Source organism: Bactrocera neohumeralis, chromosome 6 (assembly GCF_024586455.1).
Source record: "Bactrocera neohumeralis isolate Rockhampton chromosome 6, APGP_CSIRO_Bneo_wtdbg2-racon-allhic-juicebox.fasta_v2, whole genome shotgun sequence".
NCBI lineage: Eukaryota > Metazoa > Arthropoda > Insecta > Diptera > Tephritidae > Bactrocera > Bactrocera neohumeralis.
Window position 1 is genome coordinate 28,593,695 of NC_065923.1, and position 24,740 is coordinate 28,618,434.

Here is a 24,740-nt window from a genome sequence, read left to right on the forward strand (position 1 = left end):
ATTCTTTGTTGACTGCGTCGTTGCTCTTTGTTATAGTTTTTGTTATTGTTTTTGTTATTGTTGCTTTGTTTAATTTTAATTTATCAAATAAATTTTATTGTGTCATCGCCGCAATAAATTAAAGTCAGCGAGTAAGTTTACATGTTGCGTGCAACACGGCGGTGTATTGTTGTTTCCGTTGTCGCTATATTTACTTTTTGTTGTTGTTGTTGTTGCTTTCTTTGTATATAGTGCGTACATATGCAGCTATTACTTTATTTTCGTGAAAAATGTTGTGTTTTTGTTGTTTAATTTTGTTGTAGTTATTGTACTTGTTGTTGTTGTTAGTCTTTTTTGTTACAACTCCACTTTCTTGCTGTTTATTTGTGATGGTATGTATGAATGTATGTATTCATTTTCTTTTAGTTGCTGTTGTTGTTGCACAAATTTTTTCGTTTTTGTTACTTTTGTTTTTGTTATTGCTGTATTTTAGTCTTGTTGTTCTTTATGTTCTTGTATTTCCTTGTGGTTATTCTCGTTGTTTTTGTTGTTATATTTTATTCTTGCTGTTTTTGTTATAATTTTTTACTGTTATAGTATGTGAGGGTGTACATAAGTATGAATTAATCTTCTTTTAGTTGCTGTTATTGTTGTACTAATTTTTTTGTTTTGTTACTTTTGTTGTAGTTATTGTCATACTACAGTTTTAGTTACTGCTGTGTTTTATTGTGGTTGCTGTTATTTTCGTTGTTTTTGTTGTTATACTTTAGTGTGCTTTGTTTTTGTTATACTTATTTTCTGTTCTAGTATGTGCGAAAGTACATACAGTATGTAAGTAAGTATGAATTAATCTTCTTTGAATTGCTGTTATTGTTGTACAATTTTTTTACTTTTGTTATTGTTATTGTTATACTACAGTTTTTGTTACTGTATTTTATTGTTATTGTTGTTTATGTTGTTGTATTTTCTTGTTGTGGTTGTTGTTATTTTCATTTTTTTGTTGTAATATTTTAATGTTGTTGTAGTTCTTGTTGTTGTTATATTTTACTGTTGTTGTTTCTGTTGTAGTTTTTTTCCGTTGCCGTTGCATTCTCTTGTTGTTGTACTTGCTTATACCAGCAATACTTGTTATTGTTATTGTTGCTGCTCTGCTCTCTCTCTCAATATTATTTTAATGCAATCAAGTGTTGTTGCCTTCGCCTGCGGTTTTCATTAATTCATAAACGAAAATACGCAGTTAAATAAATAAATTGACAGACACACGAGGCAAGTGTATTCGCGCACACCTTCAACGATTGTATGTACATACATACATACATATGTACATATGTATGTACGTGAATGCGCCCGTTTGTGCTTGCCCGTGCATGCGTGCGTATGAATGAAAAATGAAATTCCTTTGTATGAAATAAATAAACGGTTAAATTGAAATTCATTTTCATTGCTATTTGCCGTGTTGACGTTCGTTCGCCGCTCGTGTCGCTCGTCAGCGCATTTGTGGAGCGTTGCAAAGCCTTCATGTCACACGCACATTTTCCACATTTTATTTGTCAGAAAAAGGTGTTAATGCAATTTATCATGTGTAGCGAGCGGACAAGTGTGTAGCGTTTAATAAAGACCGCAATAAATTTAATTTGATGTGTTTAGGTTATAGAAATAAGTATATGTATGTACATACATACCACACACATATGAATGCATGTATACTTGTTATTGTAATGTTGTAATTGAAAACGCATTTATTTGGCACTATTTCACAGTAGACGAACTTGACATTAGCCTTCACTTAGTTCGAGCTTATTGGACTTTTGAGGCATTTTCACCAATGCACATGGATCGCATAACAGTGTTGTTGTTGTTGTTATACCGACTCTGTTTAGTGATTTTATTTAATAGGAGCTCCAGAAAATGGACAAGACTAGAGATAGGGCTGGAAAGGCGTGTTAGATATGCGAGTTCTGGGAGGTAAGCAAAAAGGTGAATAGGGAACCAAAATTGCTTAGAAAACTAAATGTTGGGAAATCATTCCGCGTCAGATTCCGAAGATTCATCACCGTAGTTCAATTAAGTACAATTTCAGCATGTAGTGGATAAAGACCATAATTAACAGGAAAATATTGTTTTCATCTACTAGTCAACTTTAACTTTCGATCATGGGATCTCAGTGCTGAAAGGTAAAATAACAGCTGAAAAAATTATTTAAGATATCCAAAATCTCAAGTTCAGTATACATATGATGATCTCAACATCTCCTATGAATCGATTCAGCACATTTTGATTCATATTGTGGGTATGAAGCATGTCAATACTGGACTCGTACTAAAGCTGAATGCTTTGCAAAAGCGACTTCGAGTAGAGCTCGCTAAAGAAATGCCTGACAACGTAGCTGGTGACGAGACCTGGGTTTATAAATATGACGTCGAAACTGTCTTAACAGTCTAGCGAATGGTGGTCCTATTCTATATAAGTACATATAATCAGTCTGAAGGGATGAGTCGATGTAGCCACGTCAATTTGTACTCGTTTTTGAGATATCAACATGTAATTTTTTATACTTATGTACGTCCTTTTTTCACCAAGAAGCTGATAATTTTTTGGAACCGCCGATATCAGACCACTAGGGCATATAGCTGCCATACAAAAATACCGATCCAACTCAAGTCTTTGTATGGAAAACTTTTATTTGCCGAGGTATCGTCAGGAAATTTGGCACAGATTATTATTCTAGGCATCGTTGCAAGCTCCGAAAAAATTGTTTTTATTGTTATTGTTGTTGTTGTTGTTTCGGGTACCTATTCCCCGTTAGGATGGTAAGGATTAGCTAAGTTGTCGTCAACGTCATTCAACGGTAGGCCTAACGGGAGAGGGGTGTCAGATGAGTTGGGTTGGTGGGGCATACAAGAAGATGGGCAGTGTCATGCGAAGACTCATTACACGCAGGACATAGTTATGTATATTGGATATATCGGGATCTATTCTGGATAAGTAGGAGTTTAACCTGCTACAATATCAAGAACGAAGCTGCGCAAGGTTCACTCTCGTTTCTCGCGGCAACTCGAGCTCTTCGTCTGCAATGGGTAGTGGTTTGACTCCAAGTGCGGCATTCACTGAGTGGGAGTCGGTGAAGGTGGTTTTGGCTCCACTGTGAATGGCGGTCAGTGCATGTCAGAAGTTAGTTGCGAACGAAGTCTGGTGGACGTGTTGTCTGGTTTGAAGACGTAGTTGAGGAATGACCAATGTTCAGGTGTTCCGCTTGAATTTGATGATTTCCGAGAAAGCACCCAGCAGGAACTGTTTGGAAGGGAGTTCATTTCGCTTAATAGCATACGGACCTTATTATGCAGGTGTTCGATAGGAGACATCAGGAGGCATCCTGCCGTAGTTTGGAGTGCAGTATTCGGACAAGTCTGGACTTTCTCGTCTGCATTTCATTCAAACTGACCAATCACAATCAAGAAAAAGATATTTTTATACCCTTTAGCTACAAGAAATACACCTGTAAAGCGTATTATAGCTTCGGTGCAGCTGAAGTTTACAATTTTTTCCCTCTTCTGTCTTTCAACTGGTAATAGTTGCAATGATATTTCGTTTTAGCAGGGTAATGAGTGCTATTAACTGTATATGTATGTGTGATTTTAACCGTTATCCTTTATGTGGATGATGAGTTTTTGATGATTATACGTATTTCATATTCATTAAATCTTTCTTTGAAAACAATTTCCCCTTTGTGAGCTGCACAAAAATTACCCACTTATCTCGATTGGCCATAAAGACTTTGCCACATAACTTGTCACCAAACGTGCCACAAATTGCGCCCACACAACGCGTTACAGCAACTAAGCAACAGTTTGCACATTTAACACTTTGGCTCCACCGCAAACGGAGCATCAATAGTTCCCCTAATGCAAAAACAACTAATTTAGAAACTCATCTAACACTTTTCATTGTATGTTTGTATGTGTGTGCGGGTGTGTTTGCGAGTTTAGAAGTTCTTAAGTACAGTTAAAAAGTGTTTAGCATCCCGAGCACATTTCCTCTCCATTAATTTTTACTACAATTTTTCCATGGCACCACCAAAGGTATTAGGGTGGCCCTCCACCAGCTACAACACGCAAATTTCCCTTCCCTTTGACTTCGTGCCGCCCTTTTCTAATGCGCCGTTATGTTAAATTTAGTTTGTACAGAAATTGCGAGCAAGCTACTTTTCTCACGGTCGAAGCGGAGGAAACGGTGTGCGCGCGTGGGGCTGAGGAGCTGCTGGCACGTGAATAACATTAACCGAGTACTTGCGTACATGTCATTTACACTGGCGTAGGGCAGCAGTAGCCGAAGCGCCAAATTGGAATAGTTGAGGAAAATTTTTTACCGGAGTTTGAAAAATGTGTGCAGGGGGGAGGGAACGGCATGTGCGGTGGAAAATTTTACGCTCGAACACGGTGAAAATTGTTGGTTGTTAGGGCAACGGAAGCTTTTTGTGGGGGGCAGAGAGCGTCGAAGTGAGTTGTGCGATGCGTTGACACGAGGGGAAGCGTTGAAGGGCATTGCGAAAATGTCAATGGCTTTGTTGGCAGTACAAGCAGGCATGGTGTGAGCAGGGATGCAGGGGAGAAAGCTGCCGGGAAGGGTATATGTTGGCTTGTTAAGGTTTGACTGTAGGGATAGAAACAATTTCATAAAATAAATTACAAGGACATAGGGTGAACTTGCTTGACATTATTGCGCACGTTTCATTGCACCCACACAAGAGCGTAGACCCGCTAGGACAACAGTTGTTACAAAACTTATTGGATAAATAGTTAAAATGAACGACAGTGACCATGCTTGGCAAGGTCCAAATTAATTTTTATTTCAACCAGCTCGCGGAAAATCGGTTATGTGAAAGTGTGAGCTTTCAAGTGTTTAAGCTTTGATCTCGTAAACGGGGAACAACCAAGAAGGAAGGTCTGAGATGTTTCCACTTCGTTTTCTTGCCAGCTTCTGCAACTAGCATTCGGTACGTTTCTTAACAGCGATAAGGCCGCGGCCTGTTAGAACCCTCCACAACTAGTGCAGACCAATCTTACTGAGTGCAAAGAGCTCCCTAAATCTCTTGGGTTATACCTGGAGTCAAAGGATGTTGTGTCTGTCAGAGCAGCAGCCGAGCCCAGGCCGAGTTATCCAGTAGCAGAGCGCAAGAAGATAGCGAAGCACCGACCCGCTCCCACTCAACACCAGAGCGCAGAACTCGGGTGCCTTTCTTAGCCAGCTCGTCAGCTTTGCAGGATCTACGATTTCACTGTGTCCTGGCATCCATATTACACTTTTCTTGAAGTAACTCGATGCCATGGATTTCGAAGTTGGTCATTCCGCCAGAGTCTGGTTTGGTAAATCCATGATCCAACAGATCCGGTATAAATAAAGCATGTAAAGTAGGAGTTGTTATATAGAGAAGTAAAGTACTCTCTCAAAGAACAAAGACTAAACTCTACAAGTCACTCATCATCCCCGTCCTTCTATATGGTGCAGAGGCATAGACGAAGATAACATCTGATGTGTCGGCGTTACGAGTTTTCGAGAGAGGGGTTTCGCGTTGGCCATGGCGGGTATCGCAATCGATGGAACATAGTTCAGCGAAATAATAGACAGCGGATACGCCCAATGTTATGTGAATTCGATTTCGGGGGAGGCAGAAAAGGAGGAAAGCCTTCATTTCGTTGGAAAGATCAGGTAGAAAAGGACCTGGCTATAATTTGAATCTAGAATTGGCGTTACTGTTGTAAACTCGGCTATAACCGCGAGTGTCTACGCCAATAAAAAAGAAGATTTTTATATAAAAACGTCAGAATTCGAGCTGCAATCGCGACTACTTTCGATCTTCTTATTTTATACCTGCGTATATGTCGTATCTCATGGCTCCGTGGGGATGGAGATCGTTCCATTTATTTCGATTTCGTTCTAGCCTCTTGATTTGTTTCCAATTTTTTCGGACCTTAGATCGGAATATACTTCTTCGAAATACTTCTGCAAGTTAGAGTTAATCGGCCTTTCCATCGCCTACCTTGTGGTTTCAGAAGCTGTTTAAAATTGAGGTGGCAATACCGCACCTTCTAAAACTAGCCGTATTCCACTATACCTTGTCAAGGTCCCGAATATCGAACTTTGGCAGTCCTTATATTGGAAATATGTGTTTTTCTGCGAGACATTTTAATGAAACTGTGCGGTTGTCATCTTTTGGTAATTCTGTGGCTTGGTACTAAAAATGGATAGAATCGGTTTAGTACTTCTTCGAGACACCCATATGCCTTGTAAAGCGGTTTTCGAGTTTTCGGTTATCTTTTTAGCTAATATGTCAGTTAGATAATATGTAAGATACATTAAAATAAATATACCTAGTTCGCCGAAAGTGAGTGAAATCGGTCCTTGAACTACCGTTGCTCGTAGCAAAATTCCTTCCGGGCTCAATATCGCCAGAACAAACCAACACCAATAGCCACAAGCAAATTTTGCGCGTGTTGCACTTCACCAACACGGCCAGCAATATCATCCGTACCCTTACAGTTATTGCCACTCGAGACGCCTCATTGCCCAGCAGCAGCAACAGCAACATTAGTGGAAGCAGCAATGGCTGCAACAAGGCGAATAAGCAAGCATGCGCTCGTGCAACACATTATTGCTACGTAGTAATAGTAATAGTGCAACAAAGTTGCACAGTTTACTTTGTTACTACACAGCCCCACTCACAGTTACCCCCATTGGCGGTAGTGGCACGTTGAAGTCCTGGTACTCTGCCATGGACTCCCCTTGGTTGGTTGGTGGTGGCGACTATCGATCGAGTTGTTGCACTTATTTAGGTCACACGCGCGGCGAATCTCCTGATGGCTTGGTTGCAAGTTGCAGGCGCATTCACAAGTGGCAGGGTGGTGGCTTGGTGGCAATGTTATAACAAGCTCAACTACTCGCCAGTTTACTTAGCGCGTGTTGACATCCTTTGTTGCATATTGAAATTATATTTCGGTTTATTTTACTCTTGCAACGGTTATTTTATGTAGTTTTTATTGTTATTGCTGTTGCTCACTTCAATGTTGTTGTCGTTGTTGTTGCCGCAATGTAATTTCGTTTGTTGAATTTGTTGTTGTCATAGAGATTTCCATTACCATTGTCATTATGGCTTGTCAGTTGGGGAAAATTGACATGTGCTGTTATTGTTGTTGTTAGTTTTTGTGGTAAAAATACAATGTGAATATTGACTGCGGATTATGTTTTCGTTGGCAGCGCGGAGGGTTGCACAAATGTTAATAATACGCCATGGTGCATCCTCGAATGCTCATTTGCGGAATGTGCGCTTTAAAGCTTTAAAAATGCTCACGGCAATTTGAGGTTAAGTACGAAGAAATTCTTAATATGTGGAAAGAGAGTTAAATTTTTAACTTAATTTCGGCACTTCGCAGTTCGAAGTCAAGTTTAGGTTGCTACTCTCTTTGAATTAGTCGATTTCTATTGAACGTGGAGACTTGGAGAGCTCGAGTTTTGCATTATCACCTATATTCTCTACAGGCTTTATAAACAAACAGTATAAGTATATCTACACAGCATCATTTTCTTCAAGAGATCTTAGATGATATCGCATAGACGAAGATTGTATTTTAGGTTCGGATCTTCCAAGTACAGTCTAATGGCTTTGGAGTTGATTTTTATTTTTATAGTATCATCAAATATAACTCTAGCACTAATTCCAAAGCCTTGCTAAAACAACTACTGTCGAGTACTGAGATCCCTTCATGAAAGTTCTAGCAAATTTGTCTGGGTTTTAGTTTCTTCAGTCTTAGATTTCTAGCAATGAAAAAGCAAGAGCTCAATTTCACTTGAAGTTCGAAATAGCTAAATCCGCGACCATCTTCACGGAATTTCCGATGACTCTTAGCTTCGCCTGAGACCAATGAGCTTTAACTCTAGAAGTAGTCTAAGTGTGTTTTTTTCTTTTCTCATGTCTCACAATATCTCAGATTACCAAATTTTCTCTTTCCTCAGATCTCAAACAGTATTCCAAAAATATTGGGTTCTCCTAAGTGAATATTGTACCTTTTTCTGCAAAGTATTGACGGAAATCCAGACTACGCTTAATTGCTTAACGAGCTCTAACTCTAGAAGGTCTGGCTTATTCTTCTTTTGCTTTACATTACTTCATACTTTAATGTATCTCTCTGCAGATTAGCGACTCGGAGATAGAAATACTTTTAGATGTAAGATTTTTACGTAAATTAGCGACACTGGTAAGAAAGCCTGCATATAGAGAGTCACGAATTTTCTACAAGAAATCTAATGGGCTATAGTTCCTAGTTAGCTGAAAAAGGGACAAACGATTTTTTCAATGTTCAAAACGCAATGACATCCCCTCAATAGTTCAGAAATACCTCTAGCTAACAGCTTTTTCTATAGTCTATATTTAAGGGTTCCCAAACGCAGTGGGAAATGCTAGCCAGAGTTGTCCCTCATCAAAGCCGCATGATCTGTCAATAGAAAACACTGAAAATCTTTGTCGAGTATGATTATGGGGCGATGGAGTCAAAGGTGGTTAGAAAATATTTCATTCCGTCTTCTGTAGCTGTTCTTCTTATTTGACTATTTCCTTTCGTAATCGTAACAATGTTTTTCTTAAAAGGCTGTAGAAGTACTCGGTCCACAGGAATGTTGGACGGTCTCTTCTTCAAAATTTTGTAATGCGTAAGAGGTTAAGTCGAAAGCGAATACTTAACTAAGTTAACCAAACCTGAGTTCTGAGAGGGCTTTGAGAAGACGTATATGTTTTCCGTCGGACTTGGACTTATAAATGAACTTGACTGGTTTTGAAAGAATTTGACCGAGGTAAGTCGAAAGCGAATACTTAACTAAGTTAACCAAACCTGAGTTCTGAGGTTTGGTCTGGGTTCCATAAAGGAATTGTTTGGAGGGCTTTGAGAAGACGTATATTCAATAATAAATGGTATCCTGTGCAGACTTTTATAATGCTTTCCGTTAGATTAGGACTTATATGTATATGAATTTGACTGGTTTTGAAAGAATTGGACCGGCGTTAAGTCGAAAGCGAATACCAATGTCTAATTAACCAAAACGCTTCTCCGAGGTTTGGTGTGGGTTTTAAGTGGATATTTACTACTCTTTAATCGATTTGTTTGGAGGACTTTGAGAAGGCGTATTTTAACTTTCTCTCTTCCGATTGGTTAAAATATCTCGAACAAAATCTTTTCGAGTTTATTCTCAATCAGCCGAAATAATTTCTTAGACGAAGTACGGACGTCGAACCTCAACCATCCCGATTTCCTACTATTCCTCTTCTATTAGTTAAGTGGAAAAATTTTCTCTTTTACCGATTCCAATAAGATTATAGGGACGCCTGGTAAAAACACATTGGCTATTCTTAATTCAATAATCGATCGAAAGTGTAACTATACAAAAGTTGGAGGCGAATTGAAGAAAGTCTGGTATATAGCTTCTTAAGAAAGAGTAATTTTGAGTGAACGGAAGAGAGAAGATAACTCAATTCGAACTCAGCTATAATACTGATTAAACTGGATTTATCGAAATAGTCACCGCTTATCTTCATAAGGTCGAACATAACCTAAATTTACTAAATTCCAAGCGCTCTTCAAACACAACATTTTCCAACGATTTAACTTTATTTAAGCGTCCATCTCGCACATAAATGTGTAAAATCCCACCAAAATGTAGGCCAGCCTTCAATTGTGGCCCTGGAGACCCACAATACCGGCCTACAATGCAATTATTCTATGTTGTTATCATTCCAGCAATGCCATTACAGCGACTTGCCTCTCTACAGGACGGACTTCCTCTTCCGTTGTCCCGGCGAACAATATGCAAACTCTAGCTAGCCTTCAACGCCTTTCCCCGCACTCCTTTCCCTTTGCGCCCCCACGCTGGCTTCGTGTTGCATTGGGTAACGGCTGTTATCTGCGTTGCATGAAAGTTACATGGCGCACTTCCCTTGAGATATGCCATGGCAGGCCGTCAACTGCAGGCGCAACTCATTTCACTCGACTACAAACACGAGTGTGTTCGTGTGCGGGCTGTGTTGCTGTGTGCTTGTGCGCGCTTACATGGCTGAAATAATATTATTTTTAGCAAGTGCAATATTATGCATTAAACTCTGCTTTCCACAGATAAAGACACAATGTAAATACCAGTTGGAATGACATATTCTCATTACATTAGCGAGCGAACAGCCAGCAGTTGCCCACTCACACTCCACCGCTCTCCCAACCCACACACATGGACGCGTTATGCGGAGGCAGGCGGCTTGACATGTGTTGCGTTGGCCACGAAGGAACTGAGCAACCACAACTCCGCACAGGGATGATTTGGTGCCGACCGTCAGGCCCTCGAGGAGACGGATACGTTCGGTGGCAACCACAAGAGCAGTCAGTTAGCTTTTAGTCATTTAAATTGATACAAATGTGGGTATACCTATAAATATGTTTGTAGGTTTATATTTATATACATTTATATCTCTATATATATGCATGTATGTGTGTATCATTAATGTACTTTTAAGGTTGTGTTTGCGCTTGTCATATTTATGTTGCATAATGAAGGACACTTGACAGCTGCGTTAATGGCGAGCATATAATGAGTATGAGAGGCGAATGACTTCGAGGGAGAGCAAAGTAATAGGGAGCAATTTCGTGAATGAGTGTGCTTGCTTTTAGCTTTTACAGTATGAAGTTTTGTTATACTTTGACATATGTATGTACTTTTCAGAAATTGAGTTGGTCGAAGTTCTTTCGGGATATAGGTATAATCGTCTCTGAAAAGTACTTCTTTTGATTTGATTGGCCCAAGTACCAAACGTTTTTATGAGGTACATTTTCCGACGCTTTGGATATATTATTAGTGTAGTGTCTAGCCATGGTGTTCATTTATTAGCTAATGATCAGATTCAAGACCCCACAAAAGCCTTTAACTTAAGGTTATAAGGTTAAATTTGAGGACCACAGCTGATAATTTGCTCATTAGTTGAAGTTTTCTATCACGGTTAGACTCACAATTGTCAGGGAAAAATTTCAAAGTAAGTGTCTCTTAGTTCGTTTAGATTTTAGAGTTTTCATATCCCCACAGGAAAATGTCTAATGGTGTGATATCACACAATTTTACCATGAAATCGGCTCACCGAAGTGCTCAACAAATCCATTTATTGATGCGATGTGTGGGAAGGGTCTTGGTTTTGTTGAAAGCAAAGGTCGCCGAGATCAGGAGTTTCAATTTCAGGCACCAAATAGTCTGTTATCATGGTGCAATATCGGTCGGCATTAACGATTATGTTCTCACCGGCACCATTTTTGAAGAAATATGGTCCGATGATTCCACCGGCGACCAAACCACATCAAACTGGTGTTTTTTCTGGATGAAATGGCAGCTCTTCACGTTGTTCTTTGTCCCAAATGCGGCGATTTTGCTTCTTTACATACCCATAGGCCAGAAATGGGCCTCATTGCTGAACAAAATTTGACTCGAAAACGTCGGATCTTCTTGGAGCTTTTCAAGGGCCCTTAGAGCGATGTCTCTTGGGAAGGTCGAGCGGTTTCAGTTCTTGCGAATCAACTATCTACTCTCAGCTACGGCTGCTATATTTTCTTCACTGCGTGCTGGACGTAGTCTATTCGGTCGAAAATTATCCAATAATGAATGCTGTGTCTCCAGATGGGTGATGGTGTTGCGAAGAAAGTCCCTCTACATGAATCACCCGTTACGTTATACAGTTTTTGAAATAACCATTTTGATGTTTTTTGGTTCTGCATTTATTCAATCACAAGAAATATCCTAGAATCATTTGAAGCATTGTATTCAATCCCTTGGTGATGGTCTAGTCTAAGCCTAATGGAAGACCAATTTTTTATGACGCAATTTTATCTGAGGTTATTAAACTTTAGAAAGGACGAAAGCAGTTAACACTACCAAGACCTGTGTTATAAAATTTCAGGTTTTATAAATCCAATTTCGTCCACATTTTTTGAATATAATTTGAATGTTGCAAGTTCTCTTTATTCCCGTCTAGTAAAACGCACTTTCGCAACATTTTAGCTTACTGCCAGTTTGTTATAACCCTGTTCTACTTGACGTCTGAGTGACAGCTTCTGGTTTGACTCGCATGCCAATTTGATTTTGTTATTTTCATAAGTCCATGTGCAACATGTGTCACCAGCGCCGTTGCGACATTCCGTTATGGCTTACATATGCTTGTCATTTCATGCTTGTTCTTTTTGCCGTGGCACAAAGTTTTATAAGGCAAAGTTTTCTCATAGTACTTACGCAAAGACAATCACTTACCGGGTACTCTGCTCTGCGCCTGAGTTCTTTTGTCACATTGAGTTGAAGTGCGCTGGTGAGACGGAAATGTGGGAAAGTCATTTTAATCACTTTAATTTTTATGAGATAGTTTTTGTTTTTATTTTTGACTGTAAGGAAGAAATGGAAATCTTTCTAAATACTTTTATCGATTTCATGTGATTTTTTGCCGAAAAAGAAATTTGAGCCCAATCACTTCTTGGCAAGTTGCGAAAACTTATTTCGAAGATTAAAAAATTTGAGTAAGTTTAAGTCTTCGTTATTTTCTACGAAGGTCTTTTAAATCATGTTTATTTATACAAACACTGTATTTTAGATGCCATCTACACAGGAAAATATTGTTTTACAGTTCATACTTATGTAATGCTTAAGTACTGAAAAGGGGGGACTTAAGCAGTGCTTAAATAACAGCTAATTTTTGTTTTGAATTTGCTTTGAATTTTCAGCGAAAAAACTCAATAACAGCTTATACTTTTCCTTCAGTTCCCATAACTCGCTAGTGATGAAATTTGGGGTTCTTTTGTTGTTTTCATCAATTTTTGATATAATTTTCCTCGCAAATTTATGTATTGTCTGTTATAATTTAAATATTTCAAACATATTTTTATGAATGACATTTGTAAAACTGAGCATTGACTGTGAAACGCAAACGACCACTCATTTAGCAACAATACTTAGCTAAGATTTTATTTAGGTACAACTTAAGTATGGACTGTGAAACCGGGCATAAGTCTGGAAGGTCATTTAAATCATGTTTATTTATACAAACACTGTATTTTAGGGTCAGCATGTTATCTAGACCTTACCGAAGCTCTATTTGGAAAACGTTTTTGAAAAACTTCAATTTCTAACGGTTTGCGTAATCCGAATCCGAAAATTCTGAAATCATAACGGTTCTTCAAATTTTTTGTGGTACCTCTATCACAGGGTTTCACACGCTCGCGGCTATCTGGCAGGCAATTCCATTTACTAGCATTTGTAATTTTGCAATTAATTGGTAACCCTGGCCACAAAAAGAGGTATTGAATGGTTAATTAATATTTTAATTGTTGGTAAATTATGTATGTATATGGTGTGCTACATTTTATTGAAACTATCATTTAATTTTTTTCTATTTTTCATCAGGTGGCAACTCTATTTAACTTTGAATTACCTGCAAAATACTTTGACTAAGTTTAAATATGAATTCCTTAAACAGCTGATTAATTATATAATCATTTAGTTTTGTTTTTTATTTGAAACATGTGGCAACTCTTTTACAAAATTTACATTATACATCAAACTGCTTTCATATAAATATCTAAGTTTTGCTAATTTATGAATTTATTATATGGTATTTCTCTTGACTAGATTTTTTTATAAAAAAGATGGCAACTCTAATTTAGCAAAGGATGTGTTTCTTTATCAAACTGCCAATAAAATAAATTTCTTTCAATCTTGACAATATTTAGAGTATTGAAAGTATTAAATATATAATTTGCCATGCGATGGCAACCTTGTTACATGAAAGAAACTCATGCTCAAATGTTTTCAAATTTAAATGAACAAAAATGTTGAATTTTCTCTACTGCAAAGACTTTGGCTCCGTGTAAATATACACAACTAATTTCCTAAATATGTATAAATTCTTTTAACTAATGCTTTAATCCAAAAATGTGGCAACTCTATTACAAAACTTGCATTTGTTAAAAAAATACTTTTTCATAAATTTCGAAAGTTTGATAACTCAGTTTCATATTTGAATTGTGTATTTTTAGCAAAAAAGGTGGCAACTCTAATTTGGCAAATCTTTTTTTTAATCAAACTTCCTAATAAAATAAATTTAGCTTTAAGAGCTGTATATTTAGTTTTTGGAAACTATGAAATATTCACTTAAATAATGCTTTAATTAAAAAAATATGGTAACTCCATTGCAAGATTTACGTTTGTCTACAAAAATCCGCTTTTATAAATTTCGAAGCTTTGGTAACTTATGAATTTATTATGTACATATTTCTTTTTAATTTTATTTTTTCAAACAAAAATGGTGGCAGCTCTAATTTGATAATTTTGTTTTTTTTTTATCAAACAGCGAAATATAATCAATTTATTTTTACATTACCGACTATATTTAAGCGTTTGAAAAATTTAATTTGCTATATGGTGGCAACCTTCTTATATAATAGTGAGCCGTGCAAAATTTATTTTTTAAAAAGTTATTGCGAAGAAAATATTGTTTCTGAAAAAATGGCGAATTTCTTAAATTTTATTAAATTTTTAGGAACAGGTGGCAACGTTGTAGCAAAACCCATCCATAATATATTTTTTTTTGTAATGTATTTCAATAAAAATTTTTCTGTTTTGTAAATATCATGACCAATTTCCCTATTTTTGTATAATTTTTTAGAATAAGGTGGCAACGTTGAAGCAAACAATTTTGTTTCTAAAAGAAAATCCATTCACCACTACATTGCATATTTATGTTTACATAAATGCTTGTATACATTGCATTTGCTCATGACACGCAAGTACAGTTACACGCTGCAGTTGTAAAAGTGTTACAGGGCCAACCAAACGAGCCTACTTGTGGGCCTTCACCTCAAAAGCAGTGCGTGTGCAAACAAGCAGGCCACACAGCTGTACTGCCTTACATGGTCACACACATACACCCACAAAGGACTCGCGCCTGCCGAGCCCTGCGAAGGGTCTATCGCGCACAGCTGTTACGTGCAATTGCACCTGCACATCAAGCTAACTGTACAAAGTGTTTGCAAGTGCGCGGCTGCCACCTTGTGTGTGTTATGGGTGCACGTGAGTACATGTGTGGGTGTTGGTGAGTGGGGGAAGTGCTCGAGTGTTGCACTTAAGTGCCGTTACGGTATACTGTCTGGCATTCGGTGCTCAAGGCGCCAATAAACTAGGTTAGGTCATAAATTAAAAATGGTGCCGTGTCCTAGTTTAACGGTAAACTGCACTCATACATTAGCAAACACAAACACATCTTTGAATAGTGTATATAAAAAGGATATTGAGCTGGCTACTCTTGGCAAAAAATAAGTTTCAGGGCGCGAAATTGGTGTTAACATGGCGGAGAGCCTCTCAATTACGCATGTTTATTGACGATGCTCAGAAAGTTGGTGGCGGTTGGTGCCGATAAGGAATTTTTAAGTGAAATAAGAAGCATAGTGTGGAATCCGTTTTTAATAGAAAAGAAATAAATCAAAACTGTGACCAAATAAAACAGGTTGTTTTCTGTATTTACATATTAAGGAGTGACAACCGTGACCTTCAAAAAATTATTTTCCACCAGGAACCAAAAAAATTTTGGACTCGAATACATCCAGTTCAGCAATTAGATCGCATTGCAGACCACCCTACTGAAAAAATTACGGTCTAAATTGTATAATTGTCTGACTTATTGTATATGCTCGAGCTTGCCCCTCTCTTTTTTAGAAGATATCGAACTGAAACTTTGCCCGCGCCTTTTTCTTCCCAAAAAGCTGTTCCTTTGTCGGAAACGCGGATATCGGACCACTATAGCATATAGCTGCCATACAAGCTGACCGATCCGCCTCAAGTCCGTGTATGAAATCTTTTGTTAAAAGTGATCCATTTCGAGGTTCTCTACTTTTTTAAAGAAAACACACAGAAACTTCAAATTTAATGGGAATGTTTATTATCATTTGAAAGAACATTCATTAGTATTTATTATTTGAGAATTATTTCTTTCAAATTTTGGCCGCGCCTACGTCTCAGATGGTCCATCCGTTGAGTTCAATTTTCGATTCTTGTTCAAGCATCTCGACTGCTAACTGGCGAATGACACGGGTGATGTTTTGCTCCAAGGCCTGAATCGTAACCGCATAGGCTTCAGAGTTTACATATCCCCACAGGAAAAATCTAATTCTCTCAATAAATACATTGACTAATGTGATGTATGGGAAGTGGCACCGTCTTGTTGAAACCAAATGTCGCCTAGGTCACTAGCTTCAATTTCAAACATCAAATAGTCGGTTATTATGGCGCGATAACGGTCGTCGTTGACAGTTCCGTTTTTCACTTCATTTTCGTAGAAATATGGACCGATGATTCCACCGGCTTACAAACCACAACAAACCGTTGTTTTTGCTGGATGAAATGCCAGCTCTTGATTCTATTCTGATTGCTTTTCGTCCCAAATTCGGCAATTTTGCTTGTTTACATACCCTGCGTCAGAAATAGGCCTCATTGCTGAACAAAATTTGGCTCGAAACTATCTGATTTTCTTGGAACTTTTCTAGAGATTGTAGAGCGAAGCGATGTCGCTTGGGAATCTCCCGTTCTTACACAAGTTGTGTACGCTGTTGTACGCTTTCCATTTAAGATCTGGTCGTAAGATATGCCCAGTCCGTCTATACGTCAGTCCGAGTTGCTGCGAACGGCGCCGAATCGATTCTCCACCCGGTATTTGTGATGGTGATTTAGCTTATTTTTTGTAATTAATATTATTATTTTTTGTTCATTATTCTTCTAAATATATATTTTTTTCTTTACAGTGTGTGATAAAAATGTGTGTGCAGCATTCAGTAATAGTAAAAGGTAAGTGAGTTCTTGTTATTAATACAATTTTTTTCTTCTCTATTTTTTAATATATGCTTCATCATGGATCATACTGAATTGTAATCTTAATGTATGTGTATAAACTGAATTGCTGGTCAAAAAAAAAAAAATTCTAGCATAATTTATTTTAAAAGTGGTTTAGTTGGTTGCCTTTAATATTTCGGGATTTGGCAACCCTAGTGTTGCACTTTGGAAACTCACAACTTTAACGTAAAGTTTGACTTTTTAGCTATAACACTTTGAACGTTTTGTCATACGACCGCTATTTGTGTTGCTTAGAGTAACTTAAAATAATCACCTTGTCCAAAAAATGTAATTAAATCGCGAAAATTCAGCTTTATCAGCACGAGTCGAGCAAGAAAGCATTTAGTATCCAAAATATCCACCAAAATCATTTTAACACATTTTTGTCACAATCTATGTATGTATAAGGGAGTATTAATATTTTGTTCTTTAGATTGAGGCGGGAATGGTAGTCCTTGCCACCATTTCTTTCATTAACTGAAGTTTTTTAAGAAAATTTTAATAATTTTTTTTACGTAAAAAAATATACTATTTATTACTTTAAAGTTTTGAAAGCATAGTTTTTGATCAGGTGGCAACCACTGCCATAAAATTAAATATTTAAATATTGATAGAGCAATATATTAATATCAAAAAATATTGATTTTGTTTTTGATCAGGTGGCAACCACTGCCATAAAATTAAATATTTAAATATTGATAGAGCAATATATTAATATCAAAAAATATTGATTTTGTTTAATATTGTACAAATCTTAAACCATAATTTTTCGACAGTTGGCAACTATTGCAGTAAAAACAGTAAATATGCATATATGTATGTATGTATATAATTACGATATATGTGCATATGGATTTTCTGTTGGAAGTGTTGATATTTAAAAAAAATTTGTAGTATTTTGAAAGTTTTGAAATAGTTTTTGATAAATATTTTAAATAAAATAAATATTATTATTTAAAAAATATGATTAAATTTAATATTTTTAAATTTTATTTGCTTTATTTTTTTATTTAATTTTTAATAAAGTTTTTATTTAAAAATTGATAAAAATATTTTTAAATTTTATTTGTTTATTTTTTTATTTAATTTTTAATAAACTTTTTATTTAATTGATAAAATGTGGCAACTTTATCAGGTGGCAATAAATTTATAAATCTGTTGGAAGTGTTGATATTTGTAGTATTTTGAAAAAAAAATTGTTAGCTTAATTTTTTCATAATTTCATTCACAAAAAAATGTGGCAGCTTTAGCAGGTGGCAACTTTGGCAATAAAGACAGAAAATATGTTATTATAAAAGACTTATCTAAAAAGACTTGTATTAGCTTTATTTTGCATATTTTTTTTTTATAAAAAAATGTGGAAACTTTATTATGTGGCAACTATCGCAAAAAATAAATATGTAATTATCGAAACATTTGTGTGGAATTTAAAAAGATTTGTATTAGCTTAAATTTTTCATAGCTTTTTTATTTAATAACAAAAGTGTGGCAACCTTAGTAGGTGGCAACTATCGCAATAAAGACAGTAAATATATAAATTGAATAGAAGTATTTATATAGTATTTGAAAACATTTCTACCAGCTTAATTTGTTATATAATTTCTTTATTTAATTGAAAAAATGTGGCAACGCTATATTAATATATTCTATTAATTTTTTTTTAAACTACTTTCTGAGATGGGAAATGTGGAATTATTTTCATATTTAATTTGTTATATAATTTCATTATTTAATTGAAAAAATGTGGCAACCTTATAAATATAAAAATTTGCTCATCACATTTTTTCAAGCTACCTCCTGAGATAGAAAATTTAGTACCATTTTAATATGAAAATTTTTTATACCAAAAAAATTACTCATTTACTTAGCTGACGTACAGCTATAAGCACTTTTCTTGATATTTGTTTGTATTTATTATATACTAAACTATATACATATATGTACATATGTAAGTATGTGCAACCTCATTTTACTACGTTCATTTACTACGCCAAACTGTTTACAACCATTATTTGCACCAAAATAATGCAAACATTGTTGTTGTACACTTAACGTTCGTTGCAACAAAAGCTCAACTAAGCACAAGAACAAATGCGGCACGAGTATAATTGCAGCAAATCGGCTAAGCTTCGCCAAGCGCACACAATTGCAGACAAGAGCTGCATATAATGCATATACATATGTATGTGGGCTAAAGTACATAAGAGCCTACATACATATACATATGTGTATATGTGTATGTGAGTATATATAAATATATATAATGTACTCGCACAATTTGCCCCAGTCCCAGTTTCGTTGCAAGGCCCGACCTTGGCGCACAGCACTGACCCGCTTTCGGGCTCTACTCGCTGCTAAAGCCAATACTATATACTCTTTTTTTCCATATGTCGCAAACTCGTCGCACACTTTGCGCTTTCGTGGCGGCGACGGCAGCGCCGGCTCACCCCACCTGCTCACCCCGCGTGGCCTGGCGCTTCGTGTTTGGCGCTGCAATTTGCTGCATTACACTGCACTTTGCGCTTAGCTAGTGGCGCTTGTACACACACACACCCATACTTCTTTATATATAATACATATTCACACAAATATTTGCGGCAGGTGAGCTGAAGTGGCCAATACAGCGGCGCAGCAATAGTGGCGCCACATGTCGCAACGAGACAGACGAGTCGCTTTGATGTGCCTTTGAGCTACTAACATAATTACCGACGCACACATGCATATACATATACTTACATACATACATACATACTCACATATATAGTTAGTACCCTGAGTCCACACAGGAAAGGGCCTTGCAATGGGCCAATTGTGTGTTCGCTAATTGAAATGATTGGCTATTTGATTGCAATTTAATGTAAATGGAAATGTAAATAGTCGCATTGACAGCGCAAATTCATAAAATAATAGCGCCTCTATACGAGCGGGGCGAGTTCTCGTGCTTGCGAGAGTCGAGAAAATGCAAAATGTCAATATGAAATAGAATTAGTCTGGGTCTGTGTGCTATTTAAGTGTCATAAATAATTAAGAAGCGATAATTTGAAGTTTGTGAAGGCCTAAATTTTTCGCTTATTAGAGCTTCTGAGTCCGAACTTCATTGATCTTACTGAGTTTTCGGCAAACTTACTGTAGTTTCCAGCAATTTTGATACATTTTTCCCGACAAGACTACCAAAAAATACTTAATTAATACTCAGCCTTTATTAATACAGTCAACCTATGCAACCTGCGTCTGAAACTGCCTTCGACGCCAAGTAAAAACTACTTTCTTTCAAAAGGCCAACAATATTTAAACCTTGTCTTTCAAGTTCTTATCAGCCAAAGTCATAATGATCCGATTTCAGCGATCTTCCCTTACAGTCAAAGCACGGAGACTCTAAGTAGGTTTAGTAGAAAAGAACATGAGGCTAAAAGACTACTTCTTAGTTTTCCAAACTCGCCTCAGGGTTATATAAGCGATTTTACTAACGATTGCGGCAATTTTCATAAATAGTCTCTGCGCTTTATAATCTTTAAAAACAAGAAAAAAATATGGCTTCGGTATAACTTACACCAATACAAAAGATGCCATACAGATCTTGATTTCATCGGTCAGTTTATATAACAGATATATGCTATATGGTAGTCCGAGCTGAACCATTTTTTTGCAAATTACACCGAATCACTGGTTTCCTATATGATTTTACGCGTGTCTGAATATATGGCTGCAAAATACTCACTGGTTTCAATTTGACTTCATACACACGGACTTACTTGAATCATGGCGGTCGACAAACCGAACTGGCTTCTTCTCTGCCCATATACCGAAGAAGGAATTGTGGCAGCCGCCTTTAGAGCAGGGATCATCATCAGTCTTGTGTTCTACTACCACATAGTTGAGATTGGCGGGCCCACCATCGGTGCATCGGTCCTAGTTTTGGTGGTTTTAACAGATCATCTATTGGCGTCCATGTTGTGAGGCTGAGAGTTTTACCATACACCATCTGCAGAGACTGTATGGGAGAAGACGAGGAGGAAGCAGCACTTGGGAGCGTATACCTTCAGACATCCCACCAAACTGGCAGGAATTTAGAAAGGACTACCTATAGCAGTCCACTTGCGATCTCTCTTGATTAACCATCTAACATAACCTAAACTAAACGCTTCTTTTGACAATATTTTTGCCAAAATTCACTTCTTTGGAGATTGACGATACCTTGTAAAATAAAAAAGTTTTTCATACAAGAACTTGATTTTGATCGTTCAGTTTCTATGACAGCTGACAAATAGAAATTGCTCTTGTAGCGAGTGTTTAGTGACTTCACAGATCGTTCCGTCTTTTTGCAAATAAAAACAAAATCAAACTTAATTATTTCATTACGGGTCAATTCGATATCATACCATAAGTATAATTGATATTCTCTAGGTGTTTAGTGTCTTTATCTTTATACTGATGTTGCCTCATAATTTCGGCTCAATTCGTTGCTTTGGTTCCTTTTCACTCATTCTTTAGAATGAGTTTCGGGTCAATTCGTTGCTTTGGTTCCTTTTCACTCTTTCTTTAGAAGCTATCTTCATCTAGCATAGAAAAGAAGTCGTACCGCTTCGAAAAAGGCTTCCGCCGTATCATCTGAGTTCTTTCTGAAAAGAATGTTTCAGCTCTGCAGTCTGCTTACTTAAATAACAGTCGATCCAAGGTCGCTTTATAACTATTCGAACAATAGGATCACCTAAACAAATTTCTGATACTGAACCGAAATTTTTGTTAGAATTTTTGAATTCTGACATTTCGAGCATTAAATCGTCTTGCCACTGCAAGGAGCCCAGTAATCTCATCTGTGTTGGTCTTGTGCAGCTTTTTCAGCATCTTAGATTTAGCAGTTTTGTCAGATTCACTTTCTTTCGTTTCTTCGACTGGTTTTTTTTTACCGCTTTCTGTCATGAGGTCTGTGGGGCATTTAAGGTGTCCTAATTACGAACTAAGTTCAAAAATTCTCCATCACGTATAGCTATAGGGTGGTAGTTTGACCCCTGCATCCCTTAACTATAATAATATTAGAAAATTTTTGGTTGAAAAGTGAGAAGCTTGCGCGCAGGACCGTAGTCAGTCGCACTTAGGCCATCATTAGGCTCATTGTGCTCCCGGTGTAGGTAACCAATTCAAGCCCTATTCAGCAGCTCAGTGGATTTGGTAAGACAAAATGACATGATTCTTTTCCACCCCAGTTGCCCTAAGTTGGAGTATTGGAAGCCGTGGAATATTCTCTTTCTCATCTGGCTAAAGGCTTGGCATGCCCTGCATTACGCCGAATCCACTTTCCGCATTTTCTGAAGATGAGTTCTTTAGGGAAGGTGCTCTGCGATGACAGCCTCAATATTACTAAGCTGATTTTTGCCTAGAAGTAGGAGCTTTTTGATCTGCCCAGCGATTTTTACCCGTCCACTCCTCTTAAATGGCTCCGACGTTCGAATATTTCCCCTATTTTCTTATCTCCACATTTGCTGATCTCATGTGCAAAGACATTTCTCAATCTCAAAATCTTCATAATATGCAAAACCCATTGCAAAACACCTTGAAAGTTGCGAAAACATTGCAAAACAAAGCAAAATAGGCCGTCGTCGCCTTGCCACCGAAGACTGTTGTGTATGCAATGTTGCAACTGCCACACACTCAAAGTAGACAAAGTGTTGCATCTGTGGAAGATTTGCCAATCACTTCATTTTTCCGACTTTACAAAATCAAAATTTGCATGCGACAACGAAATCCATTTATTTACATATCCACGCAGCCACATCCATGTGGGATATTTTACGCCAGCCGCAAGGCATTTCGCAAGGGCGATAAATAATTCATGGCTAGATTATTGCGCCATGCTTTCATGCAACGACTGCCGACTTCCGACTGCCGACTGCTAGGCCTGCCGGCTACCCAAAACGTCTAGCAAATCTTACTAAATGCTTGAGTATCCACGGCGTGGAGCAGCATGCTCCCTATTGGAAATTAGAGACGACAAAATTGCTGACGAAGAAAATGAAGGGCTTTTAGAGATGTCACACGCAAGCAGGCGTTTCCGCGTAAATTATGTCGAGAGAGCGAGTCGCCAGACGGCAACCGCCGCCGGATGCATGGATCGTTGCAACTTCGCTGACTCATGTCCGAAAGGGAATAACACGTGACGCAACAACTGCAACAACAACCAAGTGAAATAGTTTACAACTTTCTTGCGACCAAGTAGCCGCCGCCGTTCTGCCGCTGCCCTGCTTACAATGGACGTGTGAAACGGCTGCACTTAAGACGAGCTCCGCCAACCCCTTCCGCGTTTCATTTGCATGCGAGTTCCGCGAAAACACTGCGCCATAATTGAGGTGACGATGATGTTGACAGCCCAATTGCATATGCAGACCGCGAAAGACGGCAATAACAACAGCAGCAACAGCAGATGGATTCATTTCTTTAGTGCAACATGTGATTCACGACTTAGCACGGCGCGCAGTCGAGTGAACAATTGAGTCCAGCGCATCTTGCAGCTCTGCGGATGGCGACTGTTTTTGCAAGTGTTGTTGTTGGTCTTATTGGTGGCGGTGTAGTGAAATTTAACTTGCGGCACGGTCTGGTGGCTACTGCGGCCGCCGCCATCTATGCAGTTATTGTGACTTTCATTGCTGACGCTGTGGCTGTGGCTGTGGTTGCTATTGTTGGTGTTGCGTGTGAGATTTATATTTCTTGAGAACGACGCTAATGCGAGCGCTGTCGCCGTTACAACTAGCTTTAGTCAGCGCGAACACCCAGACACATCAGTCTGGTCCACTTGATGCTCAGCGAAGCGCTCGCCGCCAAATGACTGTGGCCAGGCAGGCAAGCCAGCCAGCCAGCCAGCCCACCAGAAAGCCATCTAAGCGGCAGGCTGTTGTGTTGCAGGCTTTATTTCTTTCTTCAATTGCGTATGACGGCGGCCCGTACGAGACGAGATTGTTTTATGGGGTGGCGGCATAGCACGCTTGGTTACACAATCGTTACGGGATACTTGTCTAAACTGCACACATACAGCCCCAGTGTAGTACTTGCCACCGTCGCATCGTGGCGGCTCATACTCGTACTCATATGAGGATTGCATGTTGTTGCGCTGATGAGCTTGCCACATTGTAATTGTGTATTGAGACCGTAATATTTCGACTGTTCTCTTCAAGTGTTTCGCTGTGTTGCAAATGTGTGCTGGCATGCACATATCGCGGTGCAACGGCTGGCGTCAGGTTCACTGACGCCACACTTCCAACTGACAAGTGCACATTGCGTGTGTTGCACGAAATGTAATCGGCGCAGAAAACTACTTAAGAAAAGCAGTTAATGTGAATCAGATGTTTGTAGAGATTAGACACAGAGAAGAAGAGACGGTTTTGTCTCACGACCAAGACCAAAGAACTAAAGATCGTCCAAAAAAAGTTTTTCTTCGGTAACTGAATGACTCCGTTACAATTCCATTCTAATCAGATGTCTGAGGAGATTAGATAAAGAGAAGGAGAAATGCACCAGTTGTGATGGTAGTGGAGTTGTGACTGAGCTAATACGGCTTAGTCTCACCAAGACCAAAGAACTGAAGATCTTCCAAAAAAAGTTTCCTTTCGGTAACTGAATGGCTCCGTTACAGTTCCATTGTAAATTGAAGACTGTTCAGCTTAGTTCAGGTTGTCGATTTATTCCTTGTAATAACGTTCACAGTCGCTGCAAGAAGGAAGTCCTTAACGTGGTCGCAAATGTAAAGTACTCAGAAGTCGGAATTCGTCGTTTTGTGTTTGTTTGGTCAGGAAAGCTCTGTTGCCACCAATTTTTAACGTAACCTCATTACT

General features: G+C 38.0%; 1 long non-coding RNA gene across 2 annotated transcripts in view; it reads left to right on the forward strand.

The window, feature by feature from the left end:
• Positions 1–16,872, forward strand: part of LOC126762634 (uncharacterized) — a 169,676-nt gene extending 152,804 nt beyond the window's left edge. For both annotated transcript variants that reach the window (XR_007667492.1, XR_007667493.1), the window contains exon 4: positions 16,830–16,872. This is a non-coding gene — a long non-coding RNA (uncharacterized LOC126762634). The remainder of the gene's footprint in view (positions 1–16,829) is intronic.
• The last annotated feature ends 7,868 nt before the right edge of the window (positions 16,873–24,740 follow it).